The sequence below is a fragment of the Manacus candei genome, unplaced genomic scaffold (genome assembly GCF_025592945.1).
Source record: "Manacus candei isolate 608988 ecotype Guabito, Panama unplaced genomic scaffold, ASM2559294v1 h1tg000020l, whole genome shotgun sequence".
NCBI lineage: Eukaryota > Metazoa > Chordata > Aves > Passeriformes > Pipridae > Manacus > Manacus candei.
Genome location: NW_026138068.1, coordinates 3,802,792 through 3,820,007, shown reverse-complemented (window position 1 = coordinate 3,820,007; position 17,216 = coordinate 3,802,792). Strand labels below are relative to the sequence as shown.

Here is a 17,216-nt window from a genome sequence, read left to right as displayed (position 1 = left end):
CTCTGAGATTTAACCTTTGGAAAATAAAACTTCTATTTGTTCAAATTTCTAGAAAGCAAATTAAAAAAAAAAAAAAAAGTGTCTTGGAGCAGTGGTAGGTTTGAGTGTAATCTGCTTTGCACTGGGAACTTCGTCCCTAAAAAGAGCTGTGATGTGAAATAGAATTTACTGTAGCAGTGCAGGGAACGTTTACAAAACAAACGGGGAGGGACAGAAGGGCTGGAACGATGCATCCTGGAAAAAAACCCAGGAACAACTGCGGGAAACGAACGAAGGTTCCAAAGGCCACGGCAAATTATTTTTCCTGCGGTTTCTGAATAAAGCGATCGCTAAACTTTTAGAGATTTTTTTTTTTTTTTCCCCCCAGTCTTCGCAGGGAGTGAAGCCGGGGAGTCCCCAGCGCTGCTGCGGCAGGGGCAGGTGAGCGCAGGGACCGGGCTGGGGGTCGGGACCCGCCGATACCGAGCGGGGAAAGGCGGGCCGTGCCCGGGGCAGCCCCGCACCGGCCCCGCACACCCCGCCGCGCCCGCCAGGCGGCGCCGCCGCCCCGCCCGCGCGGTGCGGGAGCGCCGGGGGCGCGGGGAAGGAAGTGGCGGCTCCCGGCGCTCCCGGGCGCGGGACTCGGCTCGGCTCGGCGGGCGGAGAAAGCCGCGGGGCCGCCGTGCCAGGGCAGCGCCGGCGCGGGGGCTCCTCGCCTTCCCCGCTCCCCCCTCCCCCGCAGCTGCGGCGGCCCGCCCGCCTCGCCTCTCCCCCCCACCCCGCCTCCGCCGTCCCCGCAGCGCCGGCGGGCGAGGAGCTGCTGCTGCCCGCGCCCGGCCCGCCCGCGCCGGGGATTATGCGAGCGGCGCGCGGGCAATGTCGGCAGGCGGAGGCAGCGACCCGTAGGCAACGGCAGCCGCCGAGCCGCGGCGGCACCGGCAGCACCGGCAGCAGCGAGAGCAGCAGCAGCGGAGCCGCGGCCGCCGCGCCGGGAGCAGCCGGTGCGTGGCGGGGGGCGGCGGGGCGAGCCCCGGCACCTGGCGGTGCCTCGGCGGGGGCGGGAACCGCGGCGGGCCCGAGGGCAGCGCGGGGCTGGGGGGGCGGCCGGGCCCGCGGAGCGGCTGCGGCTCCGCCGAGGGGCCGGTGCGGCGCGGGGGCCCCTCCCCGGGAACGCGGCGGCGGAACGGCCCCCGCGGGCCGCGGAGGGTCCCCGGCGGTGCCTCGGGGCTGCCGCAGCCTGAGCGGGGCCGGGCGGTCCGTCCCCTCCCGGGATGCGGCGGTAAAAGTTTCCCGGTGGAGCGGCCGGTGAGCGGGAGGGCCCCGCGGCCATGGCAGCGCCCGGTCCCGCACAGCGGCACCCGCAGCCCCGCGCCGGGCAGGTCCGGCGGGGACACCGCCGTGCTCGGGGCTCGCCGCGCCGGCGGGCTGTGGCAGCGGACACCGCGCCGTGCCCGCGGGGACGGACGGACAGACGGACGGGGACCCTCCGCGCCGGGTTACGGCACAGGGAGCGTTCGGGGTCGGTCGGGGCTCGAGGCCAGACCAGCCCGTCCCCGGCGGAGCCGCCGGCCCGGCCTCCTCCTGCCTCGATGCCGCATCTCCCGGGCTTGGATGTCCCCGAGCCGGGCTCTGGCAGAGGCCCCGGGGGCAGGTTTGTCGTGCGGTCGCCCCGCGAGCCCCTCTGACGAGGCCGGGCCGTGGGGAGGAGTGAAGGTGCTGCCCGGGGTGACCCCCCGTCCCTGTGGTGGGAGAAGAGAGTGAGACCCGCAGCAGCATCATAGAGAAACAGCCTTGACTCAGTACAGCTGAGGGAGAACCTCGTGGGCTTTTGGGCTGGAGATCCCCCTGCGCTCAGGGAACTGCTGGGTTCTGGTTCCTCCCTGGAAACCGGCCGTGCTCCTGAGGCGGTGCCTCCCCCTGGGAGGGTGGGAGGAAGAGGTTTTTTCCCTTTGGAAAGAGCAGGATGCCCGTTCCTTAGGTGGATGATGGGCTGCCAGAGGGGATGCTCTTTGCTGGGCCCGGCAGTCCCTTCTTCTGGCCTCCCCATTCCTTGACAGAAGGGGTCCTGCCTAATGTTCCCAGACAACCCTGGGCTCCATCCTGGAGTGCACTGGTGCCTCGTGGCTACAGCGTGAACAACTCCAGCGTTTTGTCCAGCTGTGGGAGGGTTAAATCCCTTATTTCACCTCCTCCCCAGGCTCTCTCACTGTGCTGAAGGAGCTGAAGCCCAGAGTGCACTGAGGTGCTCAGCCTGGGGCTGGAGCATCCTTAGGGAGCCCCTCAGAGCAGTGCCCTGCTCAGTCAGCCACACAAGTGGCTTAACACACCTTTTGTGTTAAAATGCCGTGACAGAGGCAAAGTTTACTTGAATTATTTAAGAAAAAAAAAGTTCCTTCCTGTGTTAGTACCTGCTCTAAAGTGAGAACTTCCATCTCCTGTGTGCCCTCTGCATCTGGAAGCTGCTTGGTGGGAAATACGATGTCAGGGAGTGTCTTCAATCTGTGAAGGCATAATCTGTGTGTGCTCAGCTCTGCCCCTGACAGCGGTTCAGCAGGACAGTGGCAGTAGATTAGTCTTTGTGGACATCAGGACTTAAATATGTGGTCTGAGTGCACGTGGGAATATCTGTGGCTGTAGGGCTCCTTATCCTCCGATGGCTCCCCGATCCTGCTCCCTGCCCACATCTTTCTGCTCGTGCTGTATTTTTATCACGCAGTTTATTTTTGTCGTGACTGTGACTGTGTTGTGCTCCCGAGTAACACAAGCCGCCTGACTGTGTTACAGAGTTCAGCACTGGCTCCTGGGCGGTTTGTTTTCCACTGGTCAATAGGAGACTGCTGTTTGTAGGGCAGCCTTTTTCCCTCTTTTCCCTGGGCAGACCCCGTGCCTCTGGTGCTGGATGGATGGCCGAGTGCCTGGCTGTTCTGACAGGTAACTCGGTAATTGAAACGCCTCCTCGGGATGTACAAAATAGAGAATGGCCAGGCATGAAAGCACCGCTGCAGACTTGTCCTGGCTTGCTGTTTTTTCTCAGGAATTTTGCTTTGTGGTCCTTGCAGTGTGTTCTGGTTGTGGCAGCATCTCTGGGAGGGAAAGAGAAACGAGCAGCAAGGGCTGGAACGCAGCTTGTGCTGCTTCCTTTTGATGGAGCGGAGTTCTGGTGGGCTGCTGGGTCCATTAATCATGTTTAAGTTTCTGTCACTAACTTTTAATTAAAAGCATAGTTGATACCACTTTAATGAACGTACAGATGTTAGCCATCTTCATGCATAAAAATGCTTTTTAATTCCCTTACTATTCCCTTTATGGCCCTTAGATGCTTTTGTTACCATCTAATCCGTGTACAGTAGCAGCTGTTTATCTTCTTAATAAAACTTTTTCTTGCATCTGTGTTCAGGAAACAATAATGCTTTGAGTAAACAATTCCCTGGTATCCTTTAGTGGTATTTTTTTTAAGGAACTTGACAGAAAGGCTTTTAAGTGATGTCTAAATAGTGAACTCCAAGGCTGACAGTCTCCCTGAGCCTCACGTAACTCCGCTTGTTGGTAGTTGTTCCTCAGCTTATGTGAGAAAAATAAGTATCCCTCAGTGTATGATTTTTGATTCTGATGAGCTTCCTGAGGATCTTTCCCCCAAATGATAACTTCTTATTAAAATACCCTGTCTATTTTGGGTTTGCTGGTGTGTGTCAGTGCGTTTGTCGCTTGTTGTGCATCTGACAGCCCGGGCATTTATTGTGATTTACCAGCTGGCACGGGGGAGTTTTATCTAACTTCTCATTTTGCTTGACAGCAACCAGTTTGGAAAGACCTGGCCCTGAATTTTTTTTTTTTTTAATATAAATTCTCAAAAACTTATAACTGACAGTGAGGCTAAAAGGCTTTGAATTTAAATAATTAGTTTGATTTTATTCAGAATTTGTCACTGTTTCTGTGAGTTGGCCAAATAGAGAAGCAGCACATCCTTCAAGTGTGCTGCTCCAATTAGCACTCCTCCAATTAGTCCTAAAGAGCTTTAATCTCCCCCCAACATTCAAATAAAAAATCTTGTCATTCAGTTGCTGTCTTGGCAGCCTGAGTGGAAGGTTTTGGAAATGGCAAGTGAAAGCTGATGCTCGCTCCCCAGTGCAGTTTGACTCATGCCTCTCATGCATATTCACCGTAATGTCCTGTTCCAGGACCAGCAGGATCCCTCTAGAAAACACTTTTGGCTTCTTTTTTTTTTTTTTAATGTGTTTTTCTTTCAGGATTATTCTTGAGAGGGTAGAAACAGGCTTCAGTGTCTCTCTTTATTTTTATTTTCTTAGGAGGGAAAAGCAACATTAAACCCCATGGTTTTGTTAATGGCCAGTTTCTCTACATGGTGAAGATGCCTCCTCATTTAATTTTAAAGCTGGCTGACATGGAGTGTGATGCAATTAGTATTTCTGATTATCCCCCCAAATTAGTAAAATATGTCTAAATTCAATTTTGAGCCTGAAAACATATTAGAAATAAAAGTGTTCTGTAGTATGCAGTGTGACTGGAAATGGAGTAATTAATGCGGGGGGAGGGAATAAATAAAACACTTTTATTTATAACTTTGTTTCCTGGGTGTTGGAGGAAATCCAAATGCCACAAGATTGTGCTGGGGCAGAGTCTGTCTGAGCTCACCCACAGGCTGAAAGGGAATGTGGCTTCTCTAGTTGTAGTGTCCATGCCAAGAGTCCTACGAAATTTTAAATGAACAAAGTAATGAATGATATTTGGATGTTCTTAATGTAAGAAGAAGAAAGCAATTTAGCCTGGGGCTGACCCAGATCCTGACACTACGGGGAGTTTTAATCAGCACGATGCCAAGTGAGTACACAGAGCTCCTGAAGTCAGGCTTGTGAGTTTTCCATAGGGAAGAGGTTTTGCTGGTGTGACTGTCTTTGATGGTGATTTTTATTTTTTTTAATTAAAAAAAAATAATTCTTAGAAGCTCACAGCAAAATGTTTCAGTAAATCCCACTGGCAACTTAAAAACCAGTTGGGAGAAAAGTATCTTTAATTTTGAAGGGTTGGTGGGGGTCCAGGGGACGTCCTGAGAGATGGCAGGATCTGGAGATGGAGCTGCTTCCCACTCCTGCAGCCCTTCCTGAGTGTGTCTGACACAGGGTTGGGCTCCAGAGGTGAGAAGAAATGAGAGGTTGCTCAGGCAAGTGGAGGTAAATAGTTATGGAGCAAATCTGGGTGCAGAGGAGAAATCCAGTCAGCACAGAGCTAAAACCTGCCCTGGAGAGCTGGGGCACATCAAAGTTGATCCCAGAGAGACCATCCAGGAGGAGAAAAGAGAGAAAACAGCATCTGCTGCATGTGGGCTTCCATGTGCAGGGGATGGTAACAAGGATAGCGGGGATCTTGGGTTGGTGGTTGAGGCAGCCCAGGTCAGGGGTGTGGAAAAGGTGTGGAAAGCCACAGCCAAGAGCCTGGCACAGCTCTGGAGTGTGGGAGTGACGGTGCCGGGGTCATTGCTCTGGTGTTACCAGGGCTGGAGCCTGGCAGGATGCACATGCCAGCACCCAGGAGGGCAGGGACAGAAAGCAAACACCTTGGGTGAGTCAGGAGTACTGGGCAGGACGTGGCTTTCCAGGCAGGAGTGGCGCCCACAGCAGTGCCTGGAGCTTCCAAAAACCCCTCGTGGCAAAAGCTGATCCTTGGCTTCTCCTTTCTGAGGTGGTGCTTGAGAACTCCCAATAAGACAGATTTGAAGACCTACAACATCCAGAAGTCTGCATCCTTGTGGGCATCAAGTTTTCCACAAAAAAATCCCCAAGCCTGAGCACTGAGTCTCTTGGACAGCGAGGACTCTGCACAGGTTTGACAGTCCTGACTCGGTGTGTTTGGCCAGCTGAGGTTGGTGGGTGCTGTGGCGTTGGGAGCAGGAATCTTAGAGCTCTCCTCGATGGGAAAACTGTTGGGATTGGGTAAACTGGGGAGACTCCTTTGATGGGATGAGGAAAAGTGATTTGCCACTCATCCTTTTCTGTACCTTTAAACAGTTCAGTCTCCTCTCAGAGATCAGATACTGGGATTTCTCCCTGGGATTTTCCATCGGTTTCCATAGTCTTGTCGTGGCAGGGGGAGGGAACAGAGGTCTGGGCAATCCAGTTAAGGAACAAGAGGTAGTTTGCTGTGAGCTGGGAAGGCACATCTGGGCATGGAAGTGAACTGTGAGGACCTGGGGAGGAAAATAGTGAATGAACTGCTGAGGGTTTCGTAGGCAACGGGGATTCCTGTAACAGACAGGGAAGTTAACTCTGATTTGTTTGGATTGCAGGCACTTACATAACGACCTTCGGGACACTAATTCAGGCGTATTAGCTGACTTAACCCCCAGAGCAGTGACCTGAGAAAGCAGTTCTCTTTAACAGCACCATAACCAGTTTGGAGGGTGGGGAGGTGTAATCACATCAGCCCCTTGAGGGCTGTGTTGGATCTTTAGGGGCGAGGCCGCGTTATCTGCAGCTCCAAAGAAGTTTGGTATGTGCGTGACCTGACTCTGGACGTGAAGTGGGGCCTTAATTCCATTATGTGCTTTAAAAGGTTATGGAAGGATTGCAGGTTTTTGTAGGGCAGCCCTGGTAAACAACAGTTCAGCTCTGGCTGTGGGTTACTCATACAGGGTCTGGTTTGGGATGTGGGGCATCACTTTGGGGCTCTTTTCAGATGTTTGGGTTGGAGTTGGAGTTACCTCTCTGTGGGCACTTTGCAAGAGGTGAAAAAAGAATGGGCTGCCATCAGCCACTGCACGTTTGGAATGAACAGCAAAACAATTTCATGTATGTATTTGTATATAAATGTGGTGTAATTATGTTTTATATACATCAGAAGACAATGCAATGGGAATAATTTCACTTGTGGTTATAATTTGTTTCAAGATCGATACCATAAGTTAAATAGCCTCCTCCTGAAGGTAGAAATACAGCAGAATCCTGTTCTCTATGTGGGTGGCTTACCTATTTTAATGCTGCTTTCTTTTTCTTTTTTTTTTTTTAAAGAAGGAAATAGAGATTTTATATTTATCATATCAGATGAAATTGAAATCTAAATATTTACATCTTTTCACTGGATCTGAGGTTGAGCACCAGCTGTAGGCGTTGCCAAGCTGTTTAGTTGTCTCCTTCCCTGAGTAGGTTGAGTTCTCCAGGGTGGTGGAGGGATGGAGCCTCATGTTTTTGTGTGTTATTTCCTAGCCAGTCTCTGCATCTGGAAATCCTTCCCTCTGTGGGCTTGGTGACCCGGCCTCACGTTCAGAGGGTGTTCCAGCCTAAACATGCTGAAAGCTAAACATGTGTTATCTCCAGCAGGATGCAGAGTTAACTGCAAGCTGTGAAAGTGGAGGGGGAGTTCAGGATACGAGGATGTAAATAACTCGCAGATATTTGGTGGGGAAGAGCAGAAGGGGAAGGAGGCCTCTGCTTGCTGTTTCTCTGCCATCCCCATCTCAGTAACACTTTGAGTGCTCTTCACAAGCAGAGGTGGAGGATCACTTCTGTTTTTAACAAGGGTAAAACAGAAACACACGTATGGAGTGTTGCAGGACACAATTCAGCAGAAGAGACAGTAAAATCCCAGTTTGCTGTCTCCAGTTTTGTTTTGTTTTCCTTGTTTCCAGGCAGGCTGTTATTTCTGAGCAGGCTTAACATGGGGCTTTTTGGCTTCTGATGCATCAAAGCCAACTGGTAGAGAAGAACATATAGCCTGTTTTGTTTTCCCTCTCTCCCTTGTTTTCAAACATAATTTATCCAGACTCTTGGGACCCATTATTTGTCTAACCTGTATCTGGATTGTAAAACATTGTGCCAGGTTTTAACTTCAAGAAACAGTGAACATCTTCCATCAAATATCCTCAAAACTGTGTTTAGCACAGGCCCAATGTGTCCTTTATTTCTTTTGAGACTGTGGAGTAATTTTATTGCTGTCTTTTGCTTACATTTAATGCCTGTAAATAAGTTTTTCCAAAGGGCACCTTTAACATGCTGCCTGTGTGAGAGGGAAGAGCATATTTGGGCAAGCCTGCTTGAAGGATTAACAGTTGTAGTCCAGTTCTGTGTGTTGCTCTACCTTCCCAGTTTTTGTTTATGCTTTTTTTAGAAGAGATGGTTTTACTTGCCTTGCTGAGGGTGGGCACTTTGGTACCATTAGGTCAGATCTTCTGCATCATGTCTGCAAAACATCTGGGCAGAGAAGATGGAGAGGAAAGAGCTTTCTGTCCTCCTCCTGCCCATTTCTTCATACAGTTGTCCCAGCAGAAAAAGGAGCTTGACAGAAAGGGGAGATTTCATTGTCTAGTGGAGCATCTGTATTATCAAAGGCAGATATGTCAGAGCACTTTTCCCCCCCTGCTCTGTCTTTTGTTCTCTGTATGTCATTTTGCTGACAGAACTTGTGTTTTATTCCTTGTTGTCAAAGTAAAACTGAAAAGAGGTATTGTCTTATCTTGAACATGGTTACCCAAATCATCAGCTAAACTGTGTTGAGAGAGAATTTTAATTCCTGATTTGAAGGCTGAGTATAATTTGGCTTTTAGACCTCCCATTCTTCCTAAATCAAGTTAATGGTACCAGCAGCCAGGAGTGTCAGCTTCTGATTAGAAACATGTTTGGAGCCACTAAAAAACTCCTTGAAATCAGTTTGACAACTGTTTGAGAACCACCTTTTTAACATTCCCTTCAAGTTCCCTGCCGAGGTCTCTTGCAGCAAACTTGTAGATCTTGTAGATATCTGTCTTTGCTGCATATTTTATTGAACTTGCTCCTAAGCTTCCTAGAGGAATGCACAGAGATAAGCTTTTCAAAGCTTTTTAAAAAATTTAGTTTTACATGAAAACCTGGAATCAGCAAGATGAGAGTTAAACTGGCTGCGCTCAGAGCACCTTGCAAGGAAGTTCTTTTTGCTTTTGTGTGGTTTTTTTTTTTTTTTGGAGGTTAAATCTCGATTTCTCCCCAGAATTTCTGGCTGTGTAGCCCAGGTGGGTGTCTCTGGACCTGCAGGGTGTCAGAGGGTGCAGCCAGGTGAGGCAAATCCACCCCACCAGCACCGTGGGTGACAGTTGGGGTGGGCTCAGGGGTCTTGGAATGCATAGGTCGAGGTTGGGAGAAGGGAAGGGAGACTGAGTGGTGCTTTCAAGCTTCATTCCTGCAGCCTGTGTGGCCTGAACCACCTGGCTTGGAGAACTTGAGCAGTTCCTCAAGGCAGCATCAACACAGGCGCCCTGGGGCTCCACGTTGCAGGAATCAGAAGGAATTCCATCTGGAGGTGGGAGAAACAGCCCTTACAGCCTTTCTTTACTCGAGGCTGGCACGGAGAGCAGAGTGAGTGACACATTTCCATTTGACTCATCCCTTGTCAAAGTGGTGACACCCTTGAGTCACATCAAAAAGGAGCCCTTGAAGCTGAATTGGCACATCACAGAGCAGGTGTTTGCTGGGGTTTTTTTGGGTTTTGTCCTTGTTAAGAAAATTATTTTCCCCTTCCCTGAGATGGAATGAAGTTGATTAATGCTTTCCCTAATGTTCTGGGTTAAAAATAACAGGAAAATCTGATTCAGGTGGAATGTTGGATGTTGGCTGTAGAGATGGTCAAACAACCTGCTTGGAATAGTTGTGAAGCCCTAAAAAAATAAAATAAAATAATAAAAAAAAATGAGTGCCCAGTAGCCAGATGGTTGGAAAAGAACACCCCACGATCAATGAGGCAATATGTAAATATTTTCAATCATTACCACAGTACTGCTGTGTTGACATTGAAATTCAGAGTGTTATTCCCTGGGACTCCTCATTGATCAGCAGATGAGCTCTGATAAAACAGAGGATAAAAGCACAATACTGAGCATTATTATGGATCGTGGGTTTCGTTGACAAGGACAGGCTTCCATCAAGGGCTGGGAATGGATTTCAGAACCTATTTAAGCATGTTACTGAGCCACTGTTTCTTCCCTGGCTGTCAGCTACCAATTAAATGGTGTTTTATTTCTTGAGCTGCCTTATTTAAGGTGAAATACTGCAGAGTTGACTAATTTTTCTGTGCTAATTAGCACATTTGTATGGGAAGGGGCAAGGTGGAAGCTGACGTCGAGTTCTCTGTTTGAAATATTCCTGGCTAGAAATGACTGGAAAATAATATAAATCAAACAGTTGAATTAAAATAATTTTTTTGGGGAAAAAATCCTCCTGAAAACAGGCTGAGGAGACCCTGTGTGGCTGATTCACTGCAAAATCGTCACAGGGGTGATGGCATTGTCATCCATAAAACATGGAGTGCCTTTGGCATACACAGGTGCTGAACCCACCCAGAGGCTTTTTCTTTATTTCTTTTATTTTTTTAAATTTTCTCTCCTCCTCCACTTTTGTGCTCCTGGAAGAAACAAATCCTGTAGGTTTTACTGCTCTCAGAGGGGAGTTTGAAGCTTGGCTCTAAATAAGACGCTTTTAAAAGCTGCTTTTTAAGCTCTGCCCACCTCAAAGCAGTTCCATGCCAGGATGAAGCAGGTGCTGCTGGTGGTGGTTCCTGGGATCCCACCATGGAAGCAGGAGGTCTCCTCTGTTTGGGAAGGTGATGTGTGTAGGGGACAGGTTGCCACCTTGGATATTTGGTATTAAATGTGACTGTTCGTTTGTTAGACTGATGTGATGTTCCTAAAAATCTTGAGTGTAGGGGTTATTTTTAATATTTTTTTCTTGCAGTCTGATCAGAGCAACGTGTTGTAATACTTTCCACTCCAATCTCTGCTTTAATACAAGGGAATAATGACTTTTAAGCAAGGAATAATGACTTTTAAGGAAGGAGGGAGAGGGCTTTGCGAATGAAAAGGTCATTACAGCTACAGCAGGGTCCAGAACCCAGGCAGCTTCTGGAAACATTTTGCTGTTTGTTTTCTGTCCCTTCCCCTTGGGTCTGGCTGCTTGCAGTGAGGCCAGGACCTTGTGCTCCTTTGGGAATGTTACTCCGGGGCATTTTGGAGGGGCCAGATGCTACAAACATCAGAGAGGGGAAAATGGTCCGGGTGCCTTTCCAAGCTGTTCGTATTTTCCAGTTTAACTGCTGCATTTATCCTGCATGTTGATTAATTTCCTGGCACGTCCTGGAGCCTGTTCCTACAATTAGAGTTCTTCAAGATTTGAGGTTTTTTCTCTCTGGTTTGTTGATTTTCATTTGCTCCCTTATATCCCCTTATTTTTTTAGGGCAACTTATAGGAGAGCAGAAACCACCTTCTCTGAGGATAAAGGGCTCTGGAGACTCTTTGTGGTCTCAAACTGATGCTTCCAAGCCATGGCCGTGTGGGGTTTGACCACAGCTGACACTTGTTAGGGCTTAGTATTTATTAATGCAGATTGAGCTGAGCTGAACCAGCTGTGGTGTTGTTGATGGAGAGTTTTGCTGCTTCATTTCTCCCTGTAAGACAGTGCTCTCAGTGGCTCTGGCTTTGCAGAAGCAGCATGTGAGTCTTGCTTTTTATTGCCAGTGCTTGGCAGGCCTCTGGTTCGAGGTGTGAGGCCTCTGTGTTGTGGTCTGTGGTGGTCACCAGGTGTGTCTGTGGGAGCTCTGCCCATCCCACCAATATAAAGGGGTTTAGTGGTGGCAGTGATGGTGCCTCTCGGGGAAGGACTGGAAGGTGAAGTGCAGCACATCAGTTCAGCAGAGAAGCCTTCAGAAGCCAGCAGAAAGCATCTTATAACTAATTAATCATCCTCCTTGGAAAGGTAAATGTCAGCTCTGTTAGTGCAATGTGGTGTGTGCAGCATTTGTGATAAAAATGAGCCGTGTGGCACCTCTGCCTCCTTGCAAAACATATTTCTGTGTGAATGTGTCTATTAATAGCCAGGGTCTGCTTTCATGGACCTGTGTGATGGGCTGTTGTGCTGCTCCAGAATAAACTGGGCTTTGATTTGAGTCTGAGCTGCTGTGATGCTCAGAGACTTCCTTGGGGAGATGCTTCCCTGGAAGCCTTGTGAGGAAGGGAGGGAGTTTGAAACGTTCCTCTTTGCAAATCGCCCGTAAGAAAACTGCTGTTGTAGCCTTTTGGGAGCCCTTGCATTAACTCACGTTTCTCTGTTTTTGTTGTGTGGCTTTTTCCTGGTGCTTTGGACAAATGTGCCCCTTCTTTAACAGTGCTGGAGCCTCCCACACTTGAGCAGTTTAATTTTGAAGCAGAAGCAGTTTTAACTGTGTATCTGAGTTCCACACAGCGCAAAATGCTTCTGAAATGCAGCCAGAGTTAATGATTGTAAAGCTACAAGAGGCTTAAAACCTGACAATTTTCAAGTTTCAGTTTTGCCTTGGTATTCTGTTCTCACACTTTAAAATAAATAAATTAAGAATAGCAGCAGCAGTGGCTTTAAAAAGTGATGACTTGGGAATACAGTCAAGGTGAATTGTTTATGATTATTCCAGAAAGCAAGTTTTAGAAATATGTCATAATTTCCTAGGCTGCATTAATTATCTATTACTTTCAGTGTTTGCTGACGGTGTTTCTGTTTCCCAGAGGCAATACTTTCAGTTTCTGTTGAGCTCAAATGGTTTTGCTTTTAATCACTTTCGATTTCAGTACCATTAGCAGGGGTGCAGAGAGCTGTCTTTCTGTTTGGAACGGTTGTTACAGGCTTCAGGTCACTGAAAATGAGAACTTCTGTCATCCTTCCCCAGTCTACAACCCAGGGGAAAAAAACCCCAGTCCTAAAATAAGAAAGAATAAAGCATGTGGGAAGATTGATTTTCTTAGATTGAGGAGGCTTTGTGGCTGCTCTTCAGGTTTGTAGGTACCTGGGGGGCTTTTGAAGTTGCCCTCACCCCAAGACTGAAACTCTGAACCCCTGGGTCCAGGCCCTGCTAATTCTGAGAACTCTGTTCCACAGAACCAGTGAGACAGAGCAGGGCCTGGGTTGACTCAGATTTTTACAATTTATTTACTGAAGTGTAGGTTGTGGTGGATGGTTCTTTTGGGAGGATGTTGTCTGGCGTATCCAGTGTCTATAGAAATGTGTCTAGCCTGTGGAAAATGTAGAAGGAAAGGGTATGGACAAATCCCAGTGTGCCCGAGGAATGAATTATTGTATAACATGTAAAAAGTGGTCAGACTCAGACAGACTAGATGTATATTGAGTTTAAAACTATGTATCTATGATAAGTCCTTATAAAAAAGAAAGGTAATATGAGGATTCTTGTTTACTTGTGAATCAGAATAGTAGAATAGCTGAAAGGACTAATGAGATACTCGCTTTTCTGAAAGTGTTTAAAAATTCAAAGGCAAAGCAAGATTAAAATGTTGTATTTCAATACATTTCCATCGTACACATTTGAATAGTTGCTTTAGAGACAAAATCCTTTGGGCTTTGAATCATTGCATTGTGTCTAACAGTAGGGGAAGAAATATTTTAAATTTTCTTTCACAAAAAGAATTTTTTTCTTAAAGGATTCCTTAAGAATTTGGTGGGTTAATTCTGCCCTAAAGCGCACAAAGAAATTCTTGACATGGGTTTGCGTATATCAAACATTTCTGTTCGGTTGTAAAGATGTAATTTTAAAAGTTGTGATGATTTTCAGTGTTAATTTTGTTGTGAGCCTGAAGAATCAATTTTATTTATGAGCTGGTCTTGACTGTGTTAATGTTGGCAACAAGATCAATAGTCAGTGAAAGAGAAGAAAACTAAGATTCAGTTTCAGATAAACTCGGATCAGATCCTAAACCACAGGACCACAGACTGGACCTGAAGTTTCCACCGCAAATAGATCCACATTTATTAGTTGCATGACAGAAGGTTTTGAGATAGGTGAAGCAACTTGATGCCTGACACTTTCGACTGTTTTTTTCATTATTATTATTATTTTAAACCCAGCCTGGGAAAGCAGAAGTGGCATTTGGGCTTCATGTGCCTGGCTCAGCTGTGAATCAGCAAATGACGTTAATAAGCATTTGTGGACTAAATATATTTTTAAGCTGTCTGGCTGCTGCTCTTGGTGAGATTGCTGAGATTAATGGGCCTTCAGTGTTACTCACGTTTGCTCTTCCTCCAGGACGAATCTGACCCGTGCAAGCACTATTATATTTTTTAAATTGCTATGCAAGAAGATACAAGAGGAAAGAGCAGTTAGTGTTTTTTTAAACTGTTGCTGAGACATAAATCTATCTGTTAACTGAAGCAGCGTTTGCAGCTAAAGGCAGCAGCGGTTTCTCCACACGTTTCAGGGTCTTTGGTGCAGGGAGCAGAGCATGTTGGTGTTTTAGTTATTTTTGTGTATAGCCCTTCATTTTTGGGTGCTGGTCTTAAGGCTTGGATCCAGGTTCTAATCAAGGAGATGAGTTTTATTTGTGAGGTTGTGGACTCAGATTTCCATGTTCTGATGCAAAACACAGCTCCTGCTGCTGGGAAGGACAACTGTGCCTTCCTGACCTGAAGGGGAAAGGACTGTTTCTGCTGATGGGGAGTTGAGTGAGTTAGAGGCAGTTTTAATCTGAATGTGTGGTTTTTTGGGGGGATGTGGGAGCTGCTGAGGCCTGCGGGTGACTTGTAGGGGAATGGCTGCATGAACCCCAACCTTCCCTGCTCCATCACCCTGGCAGACTGTGTGCTATGGAGAGCCCTGGCTCTGCTCTGGTTGCTGCTTGGAGAACAGCAGGGCAGAGAAACCAGGATAAGCCAGGAAGACCTAAAGAAACTTGAATATACTTGGGGGGATGATGGCTGGTAGTGGGCAGCACATGTGCATGCCTTAAAGTGCAAGCCAGCTGCTTTGAAAGCATAATTAAAACCAGTGTTTGGAGGTAAAGATGAGATTCTGCCTGAAGGAATCTCTTAGAAAGACAAGGGGCTGCTTGGAATAAGGAAGCAAACCACATAACCTGCTCAGCTGGGAGCGGTTACAGGTTCCTTCTGGCTCTCAGCCCTCCTGACAAAAATCAGCCTTGGGGGAGAGCAGGTGGCTGGAATACGAGTGTGGATGGGCTGCCTGGGGTTGTGTGGGAAGGGCGCTGGATCTGCCCTCCTGGGGGTTGTTGGTTCACCATCCCTCGGGCCCGGCTGCTCCAGCAGCCAGGGGAGCTGCCTTCTCTGTGTTCTTCCAGGTGTGGAAGCATTTGTGGGGGTTACAAAGGCAGCTCCAGCTCTGCTTCTGCCCTTGAACGTGGGATCCTGCCCGGTCTCTGGGGGCTGTTGGGAGCAATGCTGTGATGTGCCAGGATGATGATTTGTCTCCGTGGAAGTCGTTCAGCACCCAAATTAGAAGGGAATGCTTTAAAGGGAAGTGTTTTACAGAGGGAGCACGTGAGGGTGGTCAGCGCAATGCGCGTGTGTGTTTTCTCCTCTCTCTCTTTTTTCCTTCTTAATTTCCATGAGTTAGAGATGATGATGACTCATGGCTTGGAAGGCACTTTAAATCCCTGAGGTGCTCATTGCCGCCTACTATCACGTATTGAATTTCTGACATACCGGAGGGATGTCTGCACAGAAACTCTGATGTGCAATTAGAAAATGTTGTAGCTTTATGTTGTTTGCATAGAAGCCGTTAGCATGGAGTAACTGGGAAAAGAATGCAGCTTTATTCCTGCTCTTGATTTCCCATGGGCATGGCAGTTAAGCAACTGTGTTTTGTCTTTCTCTAGGATGTTGACACATGTGGACCAACAGTGACATCCTTTCTCAGCAATGCTGTCTTTACTCCCTCCTGCATTCAGAAGCATCTAGAGAGATATTTTGCAGAAGGTAGGTGCTGACATTTCAGCTGGATGGCTATTCTTTTGCTTCTGGATTAGGAAAAAAACCCCATTTAGATGTTACTAGGGAGAATGGTAATTAATCTGAAGGTTACTAACTCGCTGCTGGTGAGAGGGGATTAACCTGAGCTTGGGTTCCACTTGAATAGATGCTCGGGGAAAACGTGCTAAAATGGAGTCTGGAAGAATGGCTGCATGAGCTCTTTGGGAAGGGCTTGGCACTCACAGGACATGGTTGGCTTAAATTGCATAGACGTGTGTGCTGGTAATAAACCTCTTTTTAAAGAAAGCTCCCTGCCTTTTTCTTAGTCAGCATATTTGTTTCTTTAAAATCTTTGAAATAAATTCATTATAAGGGAGAATGGCTGCACAGGATGTGCAATTAACAGAATTTTTAATGGATATTTAAATCTTAGATGTCTGAGTTTCCCCCCTCCAAAAAATGTTGATTTTATTTGTGCTGTAATAAACAGCTGTGCAGCCTCTGCTACTACCATCAAATTGTTGTTTCTACCTTTTTTTTGCCCTCTGAACTTTAAATTTGCCAAGAGGATTGAAATGCAGCACTTCCTAATGAAGAGTGTAGGAGGGAAGCAGTAACCCTGTGGTGGTTTTTAGCAAGTAAATGTGAAGAGGTTGTGTTCTTTATGAATGTTGTTTGGGGGTTCAGTGTGTGTGCCTGGCTCCCACCAAACCTCTTTTGTGTGAGTTCTAGAAATGTGGATCATAGTGTGAAGTCTCCCTACAAAATTAGTGGCTGAAGAGGAGGTTTTTGATAGATGGGGTGTCAACCTTTAGACTGACTGCATAGTTTTGCATCTTCTTATTGTCCTCCAGTACATTCCTCTGCACTAAGCTTTTTTTTCTTTTCCCTTATCAGAAAGGGTGTTTTCAACTCCCCCGAATGTCTCTTTGGGGTGATACTGTGGTGTAGCAACTTTGCATTTTTGCTGCTGGATGCTAAAACCCAAAAATTGATGGGTTTTGCTTCAGGAGCAACGAATTGCTGGGAAGAAGAGAAAGAATAAATGAGTTTGGATCCGGGGCTGTTCACTTACCAGAATGAAATGTGATTTCAGTTTGTGTGGATCGCAGGGTCGCAGCAGTTGCACTGAGCCCACAGTGACACCAGCCCTGTGTTAACATGAAATATCTTTGTTGAAAACTAAGGGTGATTTGAATACCTTAATTATCTCCTGGCGGGGAACTGGCTCCCAGTGAATTCATTGCCGTTCCCCACGTTGATTCCCTTCCTGAAGCCTCTCTTCAGGATTAGCAGAGCCAGGCTGTTCCCAGTGCTTTGTCTTGTCCCTCAGGAATACCTAATTTCCTTGGGAGAGAGCCCGGCAGCTCCTGCCTGCCCTCGCTGAAGGAGCTGTGGACGGGTCTCTCTGGGGGCAAAAGCTGCCGTCAGCAGCTTTAACAGAGGAGTTTATGCTCGGAGAGGCATTAATTGCCATGTGAATTTGTGCTCCTGTGCTGAGGAGGAACATCTGTATCCCG

General features: G+C 47.5%; 1 protein-coding gene across 14 annotated transcripts in view; it reads left to right on the top strand.

Annotated features, from left to right (window-relative positions):
• Positions 1-230: 230 nt before the first annotated feature.
• The window catches only part of PITPNM2 (phosphatidylinositol transfer protein membrane associated 2), a 129,347-nt gene continuing 112,361 nt past the window's right edge, over positions 231-17,216 (top strand). For 4 of the 14 annotated variants that reach the window (XM_051785602.1, XM_051785601.1, XM_051785591.1 and 1 more), the window contains exons 1-2: positions 587-980; positions 15,603-15,702. The gene's annotated coding sequence lies outside the window, so the exon portion shown is untranslated. The other 10 variants (XM_051785606.1, XM_051785605.1, XM_051785603.1 and 7 more) reach the window with 7 other exon arrangements.